General features: G+C 55.2%; 12 non-coding genes across 12 annotated transcripts; all 12 read left to right on the top strand.

The window, feature by feature from the left end:
* The first annotated feature begins 2,193 nt into the window (after positions 1 to 2,193).
* On the top strand, positions 2,194 to 2,285 carry LOC132358781 (small nucleolar RNA SNORD116). The gene has a single exon (XR_009500524.1). It is a non-coding gene; the product is annotated as a small nucleolar RNA SNORD116 (small nucleolar RNA).
* A 2,448-nt stretch (positions 2,286 to 4,733) lies between these two features.
* On the top strand, positions 4,734 to 4,825 carry LOC132358802 (small nucleolar RNA SNORD116). The gene has a single exon (XR_009500545.1). It is a non-coding gene; the product is annotated as a small nucleolar RNA SNORD116 (small nucleolar RNA).
* Positions 4,826 to 5,214: 389 nt separating this feature from the next.
* LOC132358866 (small nucleolar RNA SNORD116) lies at positions 5,215 to 5,306 on the top strand. Its single transcript, XR_009500605.1, has one exon. It is a non-coding gene; the product is annotated as a small nucleolar RNA SNORD116 (small nucleolar RNA).
* A 2,429-nt stretch (positions 5,307 to 7,735) lies between these two features.
* On the top strand, positions 7,736 to 7,827 carry LOC132358798 (small nucleolar RNA SNORD116). The gene has a single exon (XR_009500541.1). It is a non-coding gene; the product is annotated as a small nucleolar RNA SNORD116 (small nucleolar RNA).
* Positions 7,828 to 10,275: 2,448 nt separating this feature from the next.
* Positions 10,276 to 10,367, top strand: LOC132358801 (small nucleolar RNA SNORD116). The gene has a single exon (XR_009500544.1). It is a non-coding gene; the product is annotated as a small nucleolar RNA SNORD116 (small nucleolar RNA).
* Positions 10,368 to 10,756: 389 nt separating this feature from the next.
* On the top strand, positions 10,757 to 10,848 carry LOC132358864 (small nucleolar RNA SNORD116). Its single transcript, XR_009500603.1, has one exon. It is a non-coding gene; the product is annotated as a small nucleolar RNA SNORD116 (small nucleolar RNA).
* A 2,429-nt stretch (positions 10,849 to 13,277) lies between these two features.
* LOC132358787 (small nucleolar RNA SNORD116) lies at positions 13,278 to 13,369 on the top strand. The gene has a single exon (XR_009500530.1). It is a non-coding gene; the product is annotated as a small nucleolar RNA SNORD116 (small nucleolar RNA).
* A 2,448-nt stretch (positions 13,370 to 15,817) lies between these two features.
* Positions 15,818 to 15,909, top strand: LOC132358800 (small nucleolar RNA SNORD116). Its single transcript, XR_009500543.1, has one exon. It is a non-coding gene; the product is annotated as a small nucleolar RNA SNORD116 (small nucleolar RNA).
* A 389-nt stretch (positions 15,910 to 16,298) lies between these two features.
* Positions 16,299 to 16,390, top strand: LOC132358863 (small nucleolar RNA SNORD116). Its single transcript, XR_009500602.1, has one exon. It is a non-coding gene; the product is annotated as a small nucleolar RNA SNORD116 (small nucleolar RNA).
* Positions 16,391 to 18,819: 2,429 nt separating this feature from the next.
* Positions 18,820 to 18,911, top strand: LOC132358876 (small nucleolar RNA SNORD116). Its single transcript, XR_009500615.1, has one exon. It is a non-coding gene; the product is annotated as a small nucleolar RNA SNORD116 (small nucleolar RNA).
* Positions 18,912 to 21,359: 2,448 nt separating this feature from the next.
* Positions 21,360 to 21,451, top strand: LOC132358799 (small nucleolar RNA SNORD116). The gene has a single exon (XR_009500542.1). It is a non-coding gene; the product is annotated as a small nucleolar RNA SNORD116 (small nucleolar RNA).
* Positions 21,452 to 21,840: 389 nt separating this feature from the next.
* On the top strand, positions 21,841 to 21,932 carry LOC132358862 (small nucleolar RNA SNORD116). The gene has a single exon (XR_009500601.1). It is a non-coding gene; the product is annotated as a small nucleolar RNA SNORD116 (small nucleolar RNA).
* The last annotated feature ends 320 nt before the right edge of the window (positions 21,933 to 22,252 follow it).

Here is a 22,252-nt window from a genome sequence, read left to right as displayed (position 1 = left end):
AAGGAAGCGTGAGCCACTGGTACTCCTCTGGCTTGCCATTGAGATCTACAGGCCACCCTCAAGCTCAGGTCGTTGCCTTGTTCCCGCAAGGAAACAGAAGTCTCTGCACTCAGGGTCAGAGAAGGAGTCCTGGCCAGGCCAGGCGTCTATGTCATGTTCAGCTTGGGAGGTGGGATATAGTTTAGGTTTGCCCTGATGGTCGGGGGAAATCAAATGGGCCACTGTCCCCGGGATTTGGGCGACGCTGATGGCGCCTCCTTGGGTTGTGTCCTGCTTGTGTGTTGTGTGTGGAGAGTTTGGAAAGTGCCTTAGGCAAATCCAGGGGATATCAAGCTACTTAGGTGAGGGGTGGATTCGTTTGGATCCTGGTGGAGAGAGCAAGGCAAGGCAAGCGGGAAATACACGGGAGAGTGTTGACTAAGCCCACAGGCTTACTGTTGGGTGGATAGATCGGTATGGGTGGATATGTCGGTGGACATAGGGTTCCCGGAACTCTTTTGGGATATCTTCAGGAGCATTTGGAGCCCCGTGTAGGGAAGGAATACAGGTGCACATTCGTGGACCATCCCAACCTTTTCCTCTCCTTTCTCAATGTGCTTCACGGCGGGTCCTTGTTCCAGCGAATGGTGCCTTCACGGCACAGTATGGTGTCTTCTCACTGGGACCGATTTGGAGCCGTTGGGATGTTTTGTCCCTGTGTGGCCTCATTGCCCCTATGTTGAGGATGTTAAGGTGTTCCTTAGGACAGCCCAGCGTCATTGCTATACCAGGTCGGCATAGCATTCCCTGAGGTTTGGAGCTCTTCCCGGAGGTCTTTGGGCCCAACCATGCAGTAAGAAGGGAGTCGGCCGCCAAGGCAACGCTACAGGTTTAAGGGCTGGAGTGAATGTGTGCTGCAGGGGTCATTTTGTCCTGCCACCTTCTGGTGCTGCGAGCCTGTGATCTCCAGCATGCATGGCTTCAAGCCAGAGAAGCCATGCCGGTTCAAGGGTCCAGGATGTTGGGTGCGTTCTCTCATTGCACGGCTGTGGGTGACACGTTGGTTCTGGAGGACCTGGGTCTCATGGTTTCTCCAAGGTCTTGTCCTTGAAGGGAAGAATGCGAATGTGCAAGGTGCTACGATAAGTTACCCAGTTGCTGCAAGTGTTTGGCCCGCCATTTTGGGCATTGGAATGGCTCCCTTGCCATTAGCTTTGGTTGCGGTCCTAGGGAAGTTCCTCTGGCTTGGCAGGAGACCAGGAAGTATGCCTGCTGGTGAGTCTCCCTTGATCAGTCCAGGGGTTCTTCAGGTGCCCTTTGTCACGGGTCCCTTCGAGCCGCTTTTGATGGAGGTCGTCTTATTCAGCCAAGGGCCCTTCCCTTATGGAAGATCTCTCCCCTTGAGGGCGTGTCCACTGTGTTTAATCATAAGGGCCAAACGCGTGTTTGTTCCCATAGAGGGCACTTGCTCTTAGGCTGAGGGGGCACAGTTGTCCTGAGGGTGTCTCAGGGGATCAGGAAGACATCCTTTTGCTGTGATGGAGGGCAGATTGCTCAGGAGAGGAATTTCAGGGCCCGAGACCAGGGGGTTGTTGGTCGGTGGCACTCTTTGTCCTGATGGCCGCACGCTCTGAAGGCGCCAGTGCCACGATGCTTTCACGTTTGCCTGCGGACACACAGGCAAGATGGACAGTAAATGAAATGTTGAGGAGAGATAGAACACACAATGCTGGGTGGTATCGCCCTTTCCCTCGGTGCGCCTGTGCACCCTCCTCAAGCATGCGTGTGTTCTCTCACCCCGAGCCAGGTGGAATGCCAGGGAAGGAATGCCAGCAGCAGCCTGGGGCCATCCGTATAATCCCTGATACCCGTTGAAGTGAGGACGGTGTGGCAAGGCGAGGCCAGCCGAAGGAGTCTCAGAGGGGTGTTGGCGTGCATTCCATGAGGATCCTGCTTTAACCCTTGTTGCGGTAAGCGACACTTCTTTGCTAAACCTAAAGGTTTGGCGATGGGAACGTGTGCACCGGGGCTACACCCTCACCTTCTGGTCTTTTCTCGGGGAACACGAGCTTTGATGCCCTGAGAACTGGCTGCATTTCCTGACCCGTGGCTCGGCTCTGCTGGCCACTTCCGTAACGCTGATATGATTCAGCTCGCTGGCCGTCCCATGGTGGAATCTGCAACTTTGCATGTCCACCGTTTGAGCATGTGCTTGGATCGATGATGACTCCCACAAATGCATTCCTTGGAAATCTGAACAAAATGAGTGAGAAATCCCTACCGTCTCCTCATTGGAACTGAGGTCCAGCACGTGGCTCCCCAAAGGAAAGTAGGGAGAGGTTCACGTTGCATTTGCGGCCGTGGGTGTCTACAGCCACGTTGTTCAAGTTGAGGGTTGTGGTCATCTCCTGGGGAGAAGAGCCATTGGGAAAGGAGCCTGGGATGCCAATCCAGGTGGGAAGGCTTGGGACAGCGTGCCGTCTCTGGGTTCCTTGGTCTAGCCAGGACTGCTGTCCCCTGCCACGGTTCAGCATGCAGGTAGGAGAGGAAGCGTGAGCCATTGCTCGTCCTGCCACCTGCACTTGAGTTCTACAGGCTGCCCCCACCTGCTGGTCATTGCCTTGTGGCCTCAAAGAAACAGAAGTCTGTAGGCTCAGGGTCAGAACAGGATTCCAGGCCTAGGGCAGGCTTCTTTGTCATGTTCTGCTTGGGAGACCAGATGCAGTTTAGGTTTCTCCTGCTGAGGGGAGAAATCAAATGGGCCACTGTTCCTGGGAGTTTGGCCAATCTGATGGCTCCTCCTCGGGTTGTGTCCTGCTTGTGTGTGCTGTGTGAAGGGGCTGGAAAATGCCTTAGTCAAACTTGGTCACGGCAAGCTTCTTTGGTGAGGGGTGGCTCTGGCATCTTGCCGTGACACGTTGGGATCCCGGTGGAGAGAGAGTAAGGCAAGGCGAGTGAAAGAGACACGTGAGATGGCTGGCTAAGCCCACAGGTTTACTGGTGGGTGGATAGATCGACGGTGGCCATGGGGTTCCCGGAACACATTTGGGATTCCCTCAGGAGCATCTGGAGGCACGTGTAGGGAGGGAATACGGGAGCACATTTGTGGACTGTCCCGCCTCTTTCCTCTCCCTGGTCGATTTGCTTCATGGCGGGTTCTTGTGCCAGCGAATGGTTGCCTTCATGGCACAGTATGGTGTCTTCTCATGGGGGCCGATTTGGAGGCCTTGGGGTGTTTTGTCCCTGTCTGACCACGTTCCCCCTGTGTTGAAGATGTGAAGGTGTTCCTGAGGACAGCCAGGCATCGTTTCTATACCCGGCCCACATAGCGTTCCCTGAGGATTGGAGCTCTACCCGGAGGTCATTGGGTGCCACCGTGCAGAAACAAGGGAGTTGGCTGCCAAGGAAAGGCTGCAGGTTTAAGGGCAGGAGAGGATGTGTGGTGTGGGTGTCATTTTTCCTGCCACCCGCTGGTGCGTCGAGACTGTGGTAACCGGCGAGCCTGGCCACAGGCTAGACAAGTCATACCGGTTCAAGTGTCTAGGCTGTTGTCTGGGTTCTGTCGTTGCATGGCTGTGGGTAACAAGTTGCTTGTAGAGGACCTGGGCCTCAGGGTTTCCCCAATGTCACGTCACTGATGGGCCCAGAGGGTGAAAGTACCAGACACCACTGCAAGTTACACAATTGCTGCAAGGGTTTGCCCCGCCACGTTGGGCGTCGGAATGGTTCCGATGCCATTAGCTTTGTGTGTGGGCCAAGGGTAGGTTGCCAGTCTTGGCAGCAGGCCAGGAAGTCTGGCTGCAGGTGAATCTCCATTGTTCAGTCCAGGAGTTCCTCTGGTGCGTTTTGTCACCGGTCCCTACAAGCTGCTTTTGTTGGAGGTCGTCCCATTTGGCCAAGGGCCGTTCCCTTGTGGAAGATCTCAGGGACCACATTTCCCCTTGAGGGTGAATCCATTGTGTGGAAGCATATGCGCCAGGAGTGGTTTCGTTCCCCAGAGGGCAGTGGCTCTTACGCTGAGTAATCCCAGTTCCCCTGAGGGTGTCTCAGCAGTTCAGGATGACATCCTTATGCTGTGTCGGCGGGGAGGTGGCTCAGGCAGGAAAGTTCAAGGCCCATACCGGGGCGTTGATGGACGACTGTGCTCTTTGTGCTGATGCCCGTGCGCTCTGAAGGCATCTGTGCCACGATGCATTCACGTTTGGCTGTGGACACACAGACATGATGGACTGCAAATGAAATGTTGAGGGGAGATATAGCGCACGTCAGTGGGCGGTATCACCCTTTGCCTCTGTGCGCCCGTTCACTTTTCTCAAACATCCCTGTGTTCTGTCACCCTGAGGCATGTGGTGGAGTGCCAGGGAACAAACACCTGCAGCAGCATAGGGCCCTCTGTATAGTCCATGATACCTGGCGAAGTGAGGAGAGTGCGGCAAGGTGAGGCAAGTCAAGGCAAAAGAGTCTCAGCGTGGTTTTGGCGTGAAGTCCTTGAGGCTCCTCGTAGGAACCTTGTGGTGGTGAATGGAACTTCTTTGCAGAAACCTAGATGTTTGGCCACGGGGACTTGTGCACTGAGACTACACCCTCACCTTCTTGGCTCTTGCAGGGGAACCCCAGATCTGATGCCATGATCCTTAGCTCCATTTGCAGCCCCGTGGGTCGCCTCTGGCCACTCCTGACTGCTGACATGATTGAGATCGGTGGCTGCCCCGCAGTGGAGCCTGCGACTTTGAACGTGCAGCCTTTGAGCAGGTGGATTGATGATGACTCCCATAAATGCACTGCTTGGAACTCTGAACAAATGAATGGGTCTCAGGTTTCTCCGCGGTCATGTCACTGACGGGCCTGGGGGCGAAAATACAAGGCGCCAGGGCAAGTAACCCAGTTGCTGCAAGGGTTTGCCCTGCCAGTTTGGGCATTGGAATATCTCCGATGCCAATAGCTTTCTGTGTGATCCAAGGGCATCGCCTCTGGCTCGACAAGGTTCCTGGTAGGAACCTTGTGGGGGTAAACGGAACTTCTTTGAAGAAACCTAGAAGTTTGGCCACGGGGACTTGTGCCACGAGACTACACCATCACATTCTGGGCTCTTCCTGGGGCACCCGAGCTCCGATGCCCTGAGACGTGGGTGCACTTCCTGCCCCGTGGCTCGAGTCTGGCCGCTCCCTACTGCTGAGAGGATTGAGCTTGCTGACAGTCCGCGACTTTGCACGTCCAGCCTTTGAGCAGGAGCGTGGATCAGTGAGGACTCCCATAAATGCATTCCTTGGAAATCTAAACAGAATGAATGAGCAATACCTACCGTCTTCTCATCCTAACTGAGGTCCAGCACGTGGCTCCCAAAGGAAAATTAGGGAGAGGTCCATGTTGCATTTGCTACTGTGGGCGTGCGCAGCAACATTGTTCAAGTGGAGGGTGGCGGGCTTCTCGTGCAGAAAGAGCCATGTGGAAAGGAGCCTGGGATGTCCATCTACGTGGGAAGGCTAAGGACAACTTGACGTCTCTGGGCACCTGAGTCTAGCCAGAACTGCTATCCCCTGCCGCGGTCAGCGTGCGGGTGCGAAAGGAAGCGTGAGCCACTGGTACTCCTCTGGCTTGCCATTGAGATCTACAGGCCACCCTCAAGCTCAGGTCGTTGCCTTGTTCCCGCAAGGAAACAGAAGTCTCTGCACTCAGGGTCAGAGAAGGAGTCCTGGCCAGGCCAGGCGTCTATGTCATGTTCAGCTTGGGAGGTGGGATATAGTTTAGGTTTGCCCTGATGGTCGGGGGAAATCAAATGGGCCACTGTCCCCGGGATTTGGGCGACGCTGATGGCGCCTCCTTGGGTTGTGTCCTGCTTGTGTGTTGTGTGTGGAGAGTTTGGAAAGTGCCTTAGGCAAATCCAGGGGATATCAAGCTACTTAGGTGAGGGGTGGATTCGTTTGGATCCTGGTGGAGAGAGCAAGGCAAGGCAAGCGGGAAATACACGGGAGAGTGTTGACTAAGCCCACAGGCTTACTGTTGGGTGGATAGATCGGTATGGGTGGATATGTCGGTGGACATAGGGTTCCCGGAACTCTTTTGGGATATCTTCAGGAGCATTTGGAGCCCCGTGTAGGGAAGGAATACAGGTGCACATTCGTGGACCATCCCAACCTTTTCCTCTCCTTTCTCAATGTGCTTCACGGCGGGTCCTTGTTCCAGCGAATGGTGCCTTCACGGCACAGTATGGTGTCTTCTCACTGGGACCGATTTGGAGCCGTTGGGATGTTTTGTCCCTGTGTGGCCTCATTGCCCCTATGTTGAGGATGTTAAGGTGTTCCTTAGGACAGCCCAGCGTCATTGCTATACCAGGTCGGCATAGCATTCCCTGAGGTTTGGAGCTCTTCCCGGAGGTCTTTGGGCCCAACCATGCAGTAAGAAGGGAGTCGGCCGCCAAGGCAACGCTACAGGTTTAAGGGCTGGAGTGAATGTGTGCTGCAGGGGTCATTTTGTCCTGCCACCTTCTGGTGCTGCGAGCCTGTGATCTCCAGCATGCATGGCTTCAAGCCAGAGAAGCCATGCCGGTTCAAGGGTCCAGGATGTTGGGTGCGTTCTCTCATTGCACGGCTGTGGGTGACACGTTGGTTCTGGAGGACCTGGGTCTCATGGTTTCTCCAAGGTCTTGTCCTTGAAGGGAAGAATGCGAATGTGCAAGGTGCTACAATAAGTTACCCAGTTGCTGCAAGTGTTTGGCCCGCCATTTTGGGCATTGGAATGGCTCCCTTGCCATTAGCTTTGGTTGCGGTCCTAGGGAAGTTCCTCTGGCTTGGCAGGAGACCAGGAAGTATGCCTGCTGGTGAGTCTCCCTTGATCAGTCCAGGGGTTCTTCAGGTGCCCTTTGTCACGGGTCCCTTCGAGCCGCTTTTGATGGAGGTCGTCTTATTCAGCCAAGGGCCCTTCCCTTATGGAAGATCTCTCCCCTTGAGGGCGTGTCCACTGTGTTTAATCATAAGGGCCAAACGCGTGTTTGTTCCCATAGAGGGCACTTGCTCTTAGGCTGAGGGGGCACAGTTGTCCTGAGGGTGTCTCAGGGGATCAGGAAGACATCCTTTTGCTGTGATGGAGGGCAGATTGCTCAGGAGAGGAATTTCAGGGCCCGAGACCAGGGGGTTGTTGGTCGGTGGCACTCTTTGTCCTGATGGCCGCACGCTCTGAAGGCGCCAGTGCCACGATGCTTTCACGTTTGCCTGCGGACACACAGGCAAGATGGACAGTAAATGAAATGTTGAGGAGAGATAGAACACACAATGCTGGGTGGTATCGCCCTTTCCCTCGGTGCGCCTGTGCACCCTCCTCAAGCATGCGTGTGTTCTCTCACCCCGAGCCAGGTGGAATGCCAGGGAAGGAATGCCAGCAGCAGCCTGGGGCCATCCGTATAATCCCTGATACCCGTTGAAGTGAGGACGGTGTGGCAAGGCGAGGCCAGCCGAAGGAGTCTCAGAGGGGTGTTGGCGTGCATTCCATGAGGATCCTGCTTTAACCCTTGTTGCGGTAAGCGACACTTCTTTGCTAAACCTAAAGGTTTGGCGATGGGAACGTGTGCACCGGGGCTACACCCTCACCTTCTGGTCTTTTCTCGGGGAACACGAGCTTTGATGCCCTGAGAACTGGCTGCATTTCCTGACCCGTGGCTCGGCTCTGCTGGCCACTTCCGTAACGCTGATATGATTCAGCTCGCTGGCCGTCCCATGGTGGAATCTGCAACTTTGCATGTCCACCGTTTGAGCATGTGCTTGGATCGATGATGACTCCCACAAATGCATTCCTTGGAAATCTGAACAAAATGAGTGAGAAATCCCTACCGTCTCCTCGTTGGAACTGAGGTCCAGCACGTGGCTCCCCAAAGGAAAGTAGGGAGAGGTTCACGTTGCATTTGCGGCCGTGGGTGTCTACAGCCACGTTGTTCAAGTTGAGGGTTGTGGTCATCTCCTGGGGAGAAGAGCCATTGGGAAAGGAGCCTGGGATGCCAATCCAGGTGGGAAGGCTTGGGACAGCGTGCCGTCTCTGGGTTCCTTGGTCTAGCCAGGACTGCTGTCCCCTGCCACGGTTCAGCATGCAGGTAGGAGAGGAAGCGTGAGCCATTGCTCGTCCTGCCACCTGCACTTGAGTTCTACAGGCTGCCCCCACCTGCTGGTCATTGCCTTGTGGCCTCAAAGAAACAGAAGTCTGTAGGCTCAGGGTCAGAACAGGATTCCAGGCCTAGGGCAGGCTTCTTTGTCATGTTCTGCTTGGGAGACCAGATGCAGTTTAGGTTTCTCCTGCTGAGGGGAGAAATCAAATGGGCCACTGTTCCTGGGAGTTTGGCCAATCTGATGGCTCCTCCTCGGGTTGTGTCCTGCTTGTGTGTGCTGTGTGAAGGGGCTGGAAAATGCCTTAGTCAAACTTGGTCACGGCAAGCTTCTTTGGTGAGGGGTGGCTCTGGCATCTTGCCATGACACGTTGGGATCCCGGTGGAGAGAGAGTAAGGCAAGGCGAGTGAAAGAGCCACGTGAGATGGCTGGCTAAGCCCACAGGTTTACTGGTGGGTGGATAGATCGACGGTGGCCATGGGGTTCCCGGAACACATTTGGGATTCCCTCAGGAGCATCTGGAGGCACGTGTAGGGAGGGAATACGGGAGCACATTTGTGGACTGTCCCGCCTCTTTCCTCTCCCTGGTCGATTTGCTTCATGGCGGGTTCTTGTGCCAGCGAATGGTTGCCTTCATGGCACAGTATGGTGTCTTCTCATGGGGGCCGATTTGGAGGCCTTGGGGTGTTTTGTCCCTGTCTGACCACGTTCCCCCTGTGTTGAAGATGTGAAGGTGTTCCTGAGGACAGCCAGGCATCGTTTCTATACCCGGCCCACATAGCGTTCCCTGAGGATTGGAGCTCTACCCGGAGGTCATTGGGTGCCACCGTGCAGAAACAAGGGAGTTGGCTGCCAAGGAAAGGCTGCAGGTTTAAGGGCAGGAGAGGATGTGTGGTGTGGGTGTCATTTTTCCTGCCACCCGCTGGTGCGTCGAGACTGTGGTAACCGGCGAGCCTGGCCACAGGCTAGACAAGTCATACCGGTTCAAGTGTCTAGGCTGTTGTCTGGGTTCTGTCGTTGCATGGCTGTGGGTAACAAGTTGCTTGTAGAGGACCTGGGCCTCAGGGTTTCCCCAATGTCACGTCACTGATGGGCCCAGAGGGTGAAAGTACCAGACACCACTGCAAGTTACACAATTGCTGCAAGGGTTTGCCCCGCCACGTTGGGCGTCGGAATGGTTCCGATGCCATTAGCTTTGTGTGTGGGCCAAGGGTAGGTTGCCAGTCTTGGCAGCAGGCCAGGAAGTCTGGCTGCAGGTGAATCTCCATTGTTCAGTCCAGGAGTTCCTCTGGTGCGTTTTGTCACCGGTCCCTACAAGCTGCTTTTGTTGGAGCTCGTCCCATTTGGCCAAGGGCTGTTCCCTTGTAGAAGATCTCAGGGACCACATTTCCCCTTGAGGGTGAATCCATTGTGTGGAAGCGTATGCGCCAGGAGTGGTTTGGTTCCCCAGAGGGCAGTGGCTTTTACGCTGAGTAATCCCAGTTCCCCTGAGGGTGTCTCAGCAGTTCAGGATGACATCCTTATGCTGTGTCGGCGGGGAGGTGGCTCAGGCAGGAAAGTTCAAGGCCCATACCGGGGCGTTGATGGACGACTGTGCTCTTTGTGCTGATGCCCGTGCGCTCTGAAGGCATCTGTGCCACGATGCATTCACGTTTGGCTGTGGACACACAGACATGATGGACTGCAAATGAAATGTTGAGGGGAGATATAGCGCACGTCGGTGGGCGGTATCACCCTTTGCCTCTGTGCGCCCGTTCACTTTTCTCAAACATCCCTGTGTTCTGTCACCCTGAGGCATGTGGTGGAGTGCCAGGGAACAAACACCTGCAGCAGCATAGGGCCCTCTGTATAGTCCATGATACCTGGCGAAGTGAGGAGAGTGCGGCAAGGTGAGGCAAGTCAAGGCAAAAGAGTCTCAGCGTGGTTTTGGCGTGAAGTCCTTGAGGCTCCTCGTAGGAACCTTGTGGTGGTGAGTGGAACTTCTTTGCAGAAACCTAGATGTTTGGCCACGGGGACTTGTGCACTGAGACTACACCCTCACCTTCTTGGCTCTTGCAGGGGAACCCCAGATCTGATGCCATGATCCTTAGCTCCATTTGCAGCCCCGTGGGTCGCCTCTGGCCACTCCTGACTGCTGACATGATTGAGATCGGTGGCTGCCCCGCAGTGGAGCCTGCGACTTTGAACGTGCAGCCTTTGAGCAGGTGGATTGATGATGACTCCCATAAATGCACTGCTTGGAACTCTGAACAAATGAATGGGTCTCAGGTTTCTCCGCGGTCATGTCACTGACGGGCCTGGGGGCGAAAATACAAGGCGCCAGGGCAAGTAACCCAGTTGCTGCAAGGGTTTGCCCTGCCAGTTTGGGCATTGGAATATCTCCGATGCCAATAGCTTTCTGTGTGATCCAAGGGCATCGCCTCTGGCTCGACAAGGTTCCTGGTAGGAACCTTGTGGGGGTAAACGGAACTTCTTTGAAGAAACCTAGAAGTTTGGCCACGGGGACTTGTGCTACGAGACTACACCGTCACATTCTGGGCTCTTCCTGGGGCACCCGAGCTCCGATGCCCTGAGACGTGGGTGCACTTCCTGCCCCGTGGCTCGAGTCTGGCCGCTCCCTACTGCTGAGAGGATTGAGCTTGCTGACAGTCCGCGACTTTGCACGTCCAGCCTTTGAGCAGGAGCGTGGATCAGTGAGGACTCCCATAAATGCATTCCTTGGAAATCTAAACAGAATGAATGAGCAATACCTACCGTCTTCTCATCCTAACTGAGGTCCAGCACGTGGCTCCCAAAGGAAAATTAGGGAGAGGTCCATGTTGCATTTGCTACTGTGGGCGTGCGCAGCAACATTGTTCAAGTGGAGGGTGGCGGGCTTCTCGTGCAGAAAGAGCCATGTGGAAAGGAGCCTGGGATGTCCATCTACGTGGGAAGGCTAAGGACAACTTGACGTCTCTGGGCACCTGAGTCTAGCCAGAACTGCTATCCCCTGCCGCGGTCAGCGTGCGGGTGCGAAAGGAAGCGTGAGCCACTGGTACTCCTCTGGCTTGCCATTGAGATCTACAGGCCACCCTCAAGCTCAGGTCGTTGCCTTGTTCCCGCAAGGAAACAGAAGTCTCTGCACTCAGGGTCAGAGAAGGAGTCCTGGCCAGGCCAGGCGTCTATGTCATGTTCAGCTTGGGAGGTGGGATATAGTTTAGGTTTGCCCTGATGGTCGGGGGAAATCAAATGGGCCACTGTCCCCGGGATTTGGGCGACGCTGATGGCGCCTCCTTGGGTTGTGTCCTGCTTGTGTGTTGTGTGTGGAGAGTTTGGAAAGTGCCTTAGGCAAATCCAGGGGATATCAAGCTACTTAGGTGAGGGGTGGATTCGTTTGGATCCTGGTGGAGAGAGCAAGGCAAGGCAAGCGGGAAATACACGGGAGAGTGTTGACTAAGCCCACAGGCTTACTGTTGGGTGGATAGATCGGTATGGGTGGATATGTCGGTGGACATAGGGTTCCCGGAACTCTTTTGGGATATCTTCAGGAGCATTTGGAGCCCCGTGTAGGGAAGGAATACAGGTGCACATTCGTGGACCATCCCAACCTTTTCCTCTCCTTTCTCAATGTGCTTCACGGCGGGTCCTTGTTCCAGCGAATGGTGCCTTCACGGCACAGTATGGTGTCTTCTCACTGGGACCGATTTGGAGCCGTTGGGATGTTTTGTCCCTGTGTGGCCTCATTGCCCCTATGTTGAGGATGTTAAGGTGTTCCTTAGGACAGCCCAGCGTCATTGCTATACCAGGTCGGCATAGCATTCCCTGAGGTTTGGAGCTCTTCCCGGAGGTCTTTGGGCCCAACCATGCAGTAAGAAGGGAGTCGGCCGCCAAGGCAACGCTACAGGTTTAAGGGCTGGAGTGAATGTGTGCTGCAGGGGTCATTTTGTCCTGCCACCTTCTGGTGCTGCGAGCCTGTGATCTCCAGCATGCATGGCTTCAAGCCAGAGAAGCCATGCCGGTTCAAGGGTCCAGGATGTTGGGTGCGTTCTCTCATTGCACGGCTGTGGGTGACACGTTGGTTCTGGAGGACCTGGGTCTCATGGTTTCTCCAAGGTCTTGTCCTTGAAGGGAAGAATGCGAATGTGCAAGGTGCTACAATAAGTTACCCAGTTGCTGCAAGTGTTTGGCCCGCCATTTTGGGCATTGGAATGGCTCCCTTGCCATTAGCTTTGGTTGCGGTCCTAGGGAAGTTCCTCTGGCTTGGCAGGAGACCAGGAAGTATGCCTGCTGGTGAGTCTCCCTTGATCAGTCCAGGGGTTCTTCAGGTGCCCTTTGTCACGGGTCCCTTCGAGCCGCTTTTGATGGAGGTCGTCTTATTCAGCCAAGGGCCCTTCCCTTATGGAAGATCTCTCCCCTTGAGGGCGTGTCCACTGTGTTTAATCATAAGGGCCAAACGCGTGTTTGTTCCCATAGAGGGCACTTGCTCTTAGGCTGAGGGGGCACAGTTGTCCTGAGGGTGTCTCAGGGGATCAGGAAGACATCCTTTTGCTGTGATGGAGGGCAGATTGCTCAGGAGAGGAATTTCAGGGCCCGAGACCAGGGGGTTGTTGGTCGGTGGCACTCTTTGTCCTGATGGCCGCACGCTCTGAAGGCGCCAGTGCCACGATGCTTTCACGTTTGCCTGCGGACACACAGGCAAGATGGACAGTAAATGAAATGTTGAGGAGAGATAGAACACACAATGCTGGGTGGTATCGCCCTTTCCCTCGGTGCGCCTGTGCACCCTCCTCAAGCATGCGTGTGTTCTCTCACCCCGAGCCAGGTGGAATGCCAGGGAAGGAATGCCAGCAGCAGCCTGGGGCCATCCGTATAATCCCTGATACCCGTTGAAGTGAGGACGGTGTGGCAAGGCGAGGCCAGCCGAAGGAGTCTCAGAGGGGTGTTGGCGTGCATTCCATGAGGATCCTGCTTTAACCCTTGTTGCGGTAAGCGACACTTCTTTGCTAAACCTAAAGGTTTGGCGATGGGAACGTGTGCACCGGGGCTACACCCTCACCTTCTGGTCTTTTCTCGGGGAACACGAGCTTTGATGCCCTGAGAACTGGCTGCATTTCCTGACCCGTGGCTCGGCTCTGCTGGCCACTTCCGTAACGCTGATATGATTCAGCTCGCTGGCCGTCCCATGGTGGAATCTGCAACTTTGCATGTCCACCGTTTGAGCATGTGCTTGGATCGATGATGACTCCCACAAATGCATTCCTTGGAAATCTGAACAAAATGAGTGAGAAATCCCTACCGTCTCCTCGTTGGAACTGAGGTCCAGCACGTGGCTCCCCAAAGGAAAGTAGGGAGAGGTTCACGTTGCATTTGCGGCCGTGGGTGTCTACAGCCACGTTGTTCAAGTTGAGGGTTGTGGTCATCTCCTGGGGAGAAGAGCCATTGGGAAAGGAGCCTGGGATGCCAATCCAGGTGGGAAGGCTTGGGACAGCGTGCCGTCTCTGGGTTCCTTGGTCTAGCCAGGACTGCTGTCCCCTGCCACGGTTCAGCATGCAGGTAGGAGAGGAAGCGTGAGCCATTGCTCGTCCTGCCACCTGCACTTGAGTTCTACAGGCTGCCCCCACCTGCTGGTCATTGCCTTGTGGCCTCAAAGAAACAGAAGTCTGTAGGCTCAGGGTCAGAACAGGATTCCAGGCCTAGGGCAGGCTTCTTTGTCATGTTCTGCTTGGGAGACCAGATGCAGTTTAGGTTTCTCCTGCTGAGGGGAGAAATCAAATGGGCCACTGTTCCTGGGAGTTTGGCCAATCTGATGGCTCCTCCTCGGGTTGTGTCCTGCTTGTGTGTGCTGTGTGAAGGGGCTGGAAAATGCCTTAGTCAAACTTGGTCACGGCAAGCTTCTTTGGTGAGGGGTGGCTCTGGCATCTTGCCATGACACGTTGGGATCCCGGTGGAGAGAGAGTAAGGCAAGGCGAGTGAAAGAGCCACGTGAGATGGCTGGCTAAGCCCACAGGTTTACTGGTGGGTGGATAGATCGACGGTGGCCATGGGGTTCCCGGAACACATTTGGGATTCCCTCAGGAGCATCTGGAGGCACGTGTAGGGAGGGAATACGGGAGCACATTTGTGGACTGTCCCGCCTCTTTCCTCTCCCTGGTCGATTTGCTTCATGGCGGGTTCTTGTGCCAGCGAATGGTTGCCTTCATGGCACAGTATGGTGTCTTCTCATGGGGGCCGATTTGGAGGCCTTGGGGTGTTTTGTCCCTGTCTGACCACGTTCCCCCTGTGTTGAAGATGTGAAGGTGTTCCTGAGGACAGCCAGGCATCGTTTCTATACCCGGCCCACATAGCGTTCCCTGAGGATTGGAGCTCTACCCGGAGGTCATTGGGTGCCACCGTGCAGAAACAAGGGAGTTGGCTGCCAAGGAAAGGCTGCAGGTTTAAGGGCAGGAGAGGATGTGTGGTGTGGGTGTCATTTTTCCTGCCACCCGCTGGTGCGTCGAGACTGTGGTAACCGGCGAGCCTGGCCACAGGCTAGACAAGTCATACCGGTTCAAGTGTCTAGGCTGTTGTCTGGGTTCTGTCGTTGCATGGCTGTGGGTAACAAGTTGCTTGTAGAGGACCTGGGCCTCAGGGTTTCCCCAATGTCACGTCACTGATGGGCCCAGAGGGTGAAAGTACCAGACACCACTGCAAGTTACACAATTGCTGCAAGGGTTTGCCCCGCCACGTTGGGCGTCGGAATGGTTCCGATGCCATTAGCTTTGTGTGTGGGCCAAGGGTAGGTTGCCAGTCTTGGCAGCAGGCCAGGAAGTCTGGCTGCAGGTGAATCTCCATTGTTCAGTCCAGGAGTTCCTCTGGTGCGTTTTGTCACCGGTCCCTACAAGCTGCTTTTGTTGGAGCTCGTCCCATTTGGCCAAGGGCTGTTCCCTTGTAGAAGATCTCAGGGACCACATTTCCCCTTGAGGGTGAATCCATTGTGTGGAAGCGTATGCGCCAGGAGTGGTTTGGTTCCCCAGAGGGCAGTGGCTTTTACGCTGAGTAATCCCAGTTCCCCTGAGGGTGTCTCAGCAGTTCAGGATGACATCCTTATGCTGTGTCGGCGGGGAGGTGGCTCAGGCAGGAAAGTTCAAGGCCCATACCGGGGCGTTGATGGACGACTGTGCTCTTTGTGCTGATGCCCGTGCGCTCTGAAGGCATCTGTGCCACGATGCATTCACGTTTGGCTGTGGACACACAGACATGATGGACTGCAAATGAAATGTTGAGGGGAGATATAGCGCACGTCGGTGGGCGGTATCACCCTTTGCCTCTGTGCGCCCGTTCACTTTTCTCAAACATCCCTGTGTTCTGTCACCCTGAGGCATGTGGTGGAGTGCCAGGGAACAAACACCTGCAGCAGCATAGGGCCCTCTGTATAGTCCATGATACCTGGCGAAGTGAGGAGAGTGCGGCAAGGTGAGGCAAGTCAAGGCAAAAGAGTCTCAGCGTGGTTTTGGCGTGAAGTCCTTGAGGCTCCTCGTAGGAACCTTGTGGTGGTGAGTGGAACTTCTTTGCAGAAACCTAGATGTTTGGCCACGGGGACTTGTGCACTGAGACTACACCCTCACCTTCTTGGCTCTTGCAGGGGAACCCCAGATCTGATGCCATGATCCTTAGCTCCATTTGCAGCCCCGTGGGTCGCCTCTGGCCACTCCTGACTGCTGACATGATTGAGATCGGTGGCTGCCCCGCAGTGGAGCCTGCGACTTTGAACGTGCAGCCTTTGAGCAGGTGGATTGATGATGACTCCCATAAATGCACTGCTTGGAACTCTGAACAAATGAATGGGTCTCAGGTTTCTCCGCGGTCATGTCACTGACGGGCCTGGGGGCGAAAATACAAGGCGCCAGGGCAAGTAACCCAGTTGCTGCAAGGGTTTGCCCTGCCAGTTTGGGCATTGGAATATCTCCGATGCCAATAGCTTTCTGTGTGATCCAAGGGCATCGCCTCTGGCTCGACAAGGTTCCTGGTAGGAACCTTGTGGGGGTAAACGGAACTTCTTTGAAGAAACCTAGAAGTTTGGCCACGGGGACTTGTGCTACGAGACTACACCGTCACATTCTGGGCTCTTCCTGGGGCACCCGAGCTCCGATGCCCTGAGACGTGGGTGCACTTCCTGCCCCGTGGCTCGAGTCTGGCCGCTCCCTACTGCTGAGAGGATTGAGCTTGCTGACAGTCCGCGACTTTGCACGTCCAGCCTTTGAGCAGGAGCGTGGATCAGTGAGGACTCCCATAAATGCATTCCTTGGAAATCTAAACAGAATGAATGAGCAATACCTACCGTCTTCTCATCCTAACTGAGGTCCAGCACGTGGCTCCCAAAGGAAAATTAGGGAGAGGTCCATGTTGCATTTGCTACTGTGGGCGTGCGCAGCAACATTGTTCAAGTGGAGGGTGGCGGGCTTCTCGTGCAGAAAGAGCCATGTGGAAAGGAGCCTGGGATGTCCATCTACGTGGGAAGGCTAAGGACAACTTGACGTCTCTGGGCACCTGAGTCTAGCCAGAACTGCTATCCCCTGCCGCGGTCAGCGTGCGGGTGCGAAAGGAAGCGTGAGCCACTGGTACTCCTCTGGCTTGCCATTGAGATCTACAGGCCACCCTCAAGCTCAGGTCGTTGCCTTGTTCCCGCAAGGAAACAGAAGTCTCTGCACTCAGGGTCAGAGAAGGAGTCCTGGCCAGGCCAGGCGTCTATGTCATGTTCAGCTTGGGAGGTGGGATATAGTTTAGGTTTGCCCTGATGGTCGGGGGAAATCAAATGGGCCACTGTCCCCGGGATTTGGGCGACGCTGATGGCGCCTCCTTGGGTTGTGTCCTGCTTGTGTGTTGTGTGTGGAGAGTTTGGAAAGTGCCTTAGGCAAATCCAGGGGATATCAAGCTACTTAGGTGAGGGGTGGATTCGTTTGGATCCTGGTGGAGAGAGCAAGGCAAGGCAAGCGGGAAATACACGGGAGAGTGTTGACTAAGCCCACAGGCTTACTGTTGGGTGGATAGATCGGTATGGGTGGATATGTCGGTGGACATAGGGTTCCCGGAACTCTTTTGGGATATCTTCAGGAGCATTTGGAGCCCCGTGTAGGGAAGGAATACAGGTGCACATTCGTGGACCATCCCAACCTTTTCCTCTCCTTTCTCAATGTGCTTCACGGCGGGTCCTTGTTCCAGCGAATGGTGCCTTCACGGCACAGTATGGTGTCTTCTCACTGGGACCGATTTGGAGCCGTTGGGATGTTTTGTCCCTGTGTGGCCTCATTGCCCCTATGTTGAGGATGTTAAGGTGTTCCTTAGGACAGCCCAGCGTCATTGCTATACCAGGTCGGCATAGCATTCCCTGAGGTTTGGAGCTCTTCCCGGAGGTCTTTGGGCCCAACCATGCAGTAAGAAGGGAGTCGGCCGCCAAGGCAACGCTACAGGTTTAAGGGCTGGAGTGAATGTGTGCTGCAGGGGTCATTTTGTCCTGCCACCTTCTGGTGCTGCGAGCCTGTGATCTCCAGCATGCATGGCTTCAAGCCAGAGAAGCCATGCCGGTTCAAGGGTCCAGGATGTTGGGTGCGTTCTCTCATTGCACGGCTGTGGGTGACACGTTGGTTCTGGAGGACCTGGGTCTCATGGTTTCTCCAAGGTCTTGTCCTTGAAGGGAAGAATGCGAATGTGCAAGGTGCTACGATAAGTTACCCAGTTGCTGCAAGTGTTTGGCCCGCCATTTTGGGCATTGGAATGGCTCCCTTGCCATTAGCTTTGGTTGCGGTCCTAGGGAAGTTCCTCTGGCTTGGCAGGAGACCAGGAAGTATGCCTGCTGGTGAGTCTCCCTTGATCAGTCCAGGGGTTCTTCAGGTGCCCTTTGTCACGGGTCCCTTCGAGCCGCTTTTGATGGAGGTCGTCTTATTCAGCCAAGGGCCCTTCCCTTATGGAAGATCTCTCCCCTTGAGGGCGTGTCCACTGTGTTTAATCATAAGGGCCAAACGCGTGTTTGTTCCCATAGAGGGCACTTGCTCTTAGGCTGAGGGGGCACAGTTGTCCTGAGGGTGTCTCAGGGGATCAGGAAGACATCCTTTTGCTGTGATGGAGGGCAGATTGCTCAGGAGAGGAATTTCAGGGCCCGAGACCAGGGGGTTGTTGGTCGGTGGCACTCTTTGTCCTGATGGCCGCACGCTCTGAAGGCGCCAGTGCCACGATGCTTTCACGTTTGCCTGCGGACACACAGGCAAGATGGACAGTAAATGAAATGTTGAGGAGAGATAGAACACACAATGCTGGGTGGTATCGCCCTTTCCCTCGGTGCGCCTGTGCACCCTCCTCAAGCATGCGTGTGTTCTCTCACCCCGAGCCAGGTGGAATGCCAGGGAAGGAATGCCAGCAGCAGCCTGGGGCCATCCGTATAATCCCTGATACCCGTTGAAGTGAGGACGGTGTGGCAAGGCGAGGCCAGCCGAAGGAGTCTCAGAGGGGTGTTGGCGTGCATTCCATGAGGATCCTGCTTTAACCCTTGTTGCGGTAAGCGACACTTCTTTGCTAAACCTAAAGGTTTGGCGATGGGAACGTGTGCACCGGGGCTACACCCTCACCTTCTGGTCTTTTCTCGGGGAACACGAGCTTTGATGCCCTGAGAACTGGCTGCATTTCCTGACCCGTGGCTCGGCTCTGCTGGCCACTTCCGTAACGCTGATATGATTCAGCTCGCTGGCCGTCCCATGGTGGAATCTGCAACTTTGCATGTCCACCGTTTGAGCATGTGCTTGGATCGATGATGACTCCCACAAATGCATTCCTTGGAAATCTGAACAAAATGAGTGAGAAATCCCTACCGTCTCCTCGTTGGAACTGAGGTCCAGCACGTGGCTCCCCAAAGGAAAGTAGGGAGAGGTTCACGTTGCATTTGCGGCCGTGGGTGTCTACAGCCACGTTGTTCAAGTTGAGGGTTGTGGTCATCTCCTGGGGAGAAGAGCCATTGGGAAAGGAGCCTGGGATGCCAATCCAGGTGGGAAGGCTTGGGACAGCGTGCCGTCTCTGGGTTCCTTGGTCTAGCCAGGACTGCTGTCCCCTGCCACGGTTCAGCATGCAGGTAGGAGAGGAAGCGTGAGCCATTGCTCGTCCTGCCACCTGCACTTGAGTTCTACAGGCTGCCCCCACCTGCTGGTCATTGCCTTGTGGCCTCAAAGAAACAGAAGTCTGTAGGCTCAGGGTCAGAACAGGATTCCAGGCCTAGGGCAGGCTTCTTTGTCATGTTCTGCTTGGGAGACCAGATGCAGTTTAGGTTTCTCCTGCTGAGGGGAGAAATCAAATGGGCCACTGTTCCTGGGAGTTTGGCCAATCTGATGGCTCCTCCTCGGGTTGTGTCCTGCTTGTGTGTGCTGTGTGAAGGGGCTGGAAAATGCCTTAGTCAAACTTGGTCACGGCAAGCTTCTTTGGTGAGGGGTGGCTCTGGCATCTTGCCGTGACACGTTGGGATCCCGGTGGAGAGAGAGTAAGGCAAGGCGAGTGAAAGAGACACGTGAGATGGCTGGCTAAGCCCACAGGTTTACTGGTGGGTGGATAGATCGACGGTGGCCATGGGGTTCCCGGAACACATTTGGGATTCCCTCAGGAGCATCTGGAGGCACGTGTAGGGAGGGAATACGGGAGCACATTTGTGGACTGTCCCGCCTCTTTCCTCTCCCTGGTCGATTTGCTTCATGGCGGGTTCTTGTGCCAGCGAATGGTTGCCTTCATGGCACAGTATGGTGTCTTCTCATGGGGGCCGATTTGGAGGCCTTGGGGTGTTTTGTCCCTGTCTGACCACGTTCCCCCTGTGTTGAAGATGTGAAGGTGTTCCTGAGGACAGCCAGGCATCGTTTCTATACCCGGCCCACATAGCGTTCCCTGAGGATTGGAGCTCTACCCGGAGGTCATTGGGTGCCACCGTGCAGAAACAAGGGAGTTGGCTGCCAAGGAAAGGCTGCAGGTTTAAGGGCAGGAGAGGATGTGTGGTGTGGGTGTCATTTTTCCTGCCACCCGCTGGTGCGTCGAGACTGTGGTAACCGGCGAGCCTGGCCACAGGCTAGACAAGTCATACCGGTTCAAGTGTCTAGGCTGTTGTCTGGGTTCTGTCGTTGCATGGCTGTGGGTAACAAGTTGCTTGTAGAGGACCTGGGCCTCAGGGTTTCCCCAATGTCACGTCACTGATGGGCCCAGAGGGTGAAAGTACCAGACACCACTGCAAGTTACACAATTGCTGCAAGGGTTTGCCCCGCCACGTTGGGCGTCGGAATGGTTCCGATGCCATTAGCTTTGTGTGTGGGCCAAGGGTAGGTTGCCAGTCTTGGCAGCAGGCCAGGAAGTCTGGCTGCAGGTGAATCTCCATTGTTCAGTCCAGGAGTTCCTCTGGTGCGTTTTGTCACCGGTCCCTACAAGCTGCTTTTGTTGGAGGTCGTCCCATTTGGCCAAGGGCCGTTCCCTTGTGGAAGATCTCAGGGACCACATTTCCCCTTGAGGGTGAATCCATTGTGTGGAAGCGTATGCGCCAGGAGTGGTTTCGTTCCCCAGAGGGCAGTGGCTCTTACGCTGAGTAATCCCAGTTCCCCTGAGGGTGTCTCAGCAGTTCAGGATGACATCCTTATGCTGTGTCGGCGGGGAGGTGGCTCAGGCAGGAAAGTTCAAGGCCCATACCGGGGCGTTGATGGACGACTGTGCTCTTTGTGCTGATGCCCGTGCGCTCTGAAGGCATCTGTGCCACGATGCATTCACGTTTGGCTGTGGACACACAGACATGATGGACTGCAAATGAAATGTTGAGGGGAGATATAGCGCACGTCGGTGGGTGGTATCACCCTTTGCCTCTGTGCGCCCGTTCACTTTTCTCAAACATCCCTGTGTTCTGTCACCCTGAGGCATGTGGTGGAGTGCCAGGGAACAAACACCTGCAGCAGCATTGGGCCCTCTGTATAGTCCATGATACCTGGCGAAGTGAGGAGAGTGCGGCAAGGTGAGGCAAGTCAAGGCAAAAGAGTCTCAGCGTGGTTTTGGCGTGAAGTCCTTGAGGCTCCTCGTAGGAACCTTGTGGTGGTGAGTGGAACTTCTTTGCAGAAACCTAGATGTTTGGCCACGGGGACTTGTGCACTGAGACTACACCCTCACCTTCTTGGCTCTTGCAGGGGAACCCCAGATCTGATGCCATGATCCTTAGCTCCATTTGCAGCCCCGTGGGTCGCCTCTGGCCACTCCTGACTGCTGACATGATTGAGATCGGTGGCTGCCCCGCAGTGGAGCCTGCGACTTTGAACGTGCAGCCTTTGAGCAGGTGGATTGATGATGACTCCCATAAATGCACTGCTTGGAACTCTGAACAAATGAATGGGTCTCAGGTTTCTCCGCGGTCATGTCACTGACGGGCCTGGGGGCGAAAATACAAGGCGCCAGGGCAAGTAACCCAGTTGCTGCAAGGGTTTGCCCTGCCAGTTTGGGCATTGGAATATCTCCAATGCCAATAGCTTTCTGTGTGATCCAAGGGCATCGCCTCTGGCTCGACAAGGTTCCTGGTAGAAACCTTGTGGGGGTAAACGGAACTTCTTTGAAGAAACCTAGAAGTTTGGCCACGGGGACTTGTGCCGCGAGACTACACCGTCACATTCTGGGCTCTTCCTGGGGCACCCGAGCTCCGATGCCCTGAGACGTGGGTGCACTTCCTGCCCCGTGGCTCGAGTCTGGCCGCTCCCTACTGCTGAGAGGATTGAGCTTGCTGACAGTCCGCGACTTTGCACGTCCAGCCTTTGAGCAGGAGCGTGGATCAGTGAGGACTCCCATAAATGCATTCCTTGGAAATCTAAACAGAATGAATGAGCAATACCTACCGTCTTCTCATCCTAACTGAGGTCCAGCACGTGGCTCCCAAAGGAAAATTAGGGAGAGGTCCATGTTGCATTTGCTACTGTGGGCGTGTGCAGCAACATTGTTCAAGTGGAGGGTGGCGGGCTTCTCGTGCAGAAAGAGCCATGTGGAAAGGAGCCTGGGATGTCCATCTACGTGGGAAGGCTAAGGACAACTTGACGTCTCTGGGCACCTGAGTCTAGCCAGAACTGCTATCCCCTGCCGCGGTCAGCGTGCGGGTGCGAAAGGAAGCGTGAGCCACTGGTACTCCTCTGGCTTGCCATTGAGATCTACAGGCCACCCTCAAGCTCAGGTCGTTGCCTTGTTCC

This window comes from Balaenoptera ricei, unplaced genomic scaffold (genome assembly GCF_028023285.1).
Source record: "Balaenoptera ricei isolate mBalRic1 unplaced genomic scaffold, mBalRic1.hap2 scaffold_417, whole genome shotgun sequence".
NCBI classification, from domain to species: Eukaryota; Metazoa; Chordata; class Mammalia; order Artiodactyla; family Balaenopteridae; genus Balaenoptera; species Balaenoptera ricei.
Note: the sequence above shows the minus strand (reverse complement) of the source record. Positions and strands in the feature narration are given on the sequence as shown.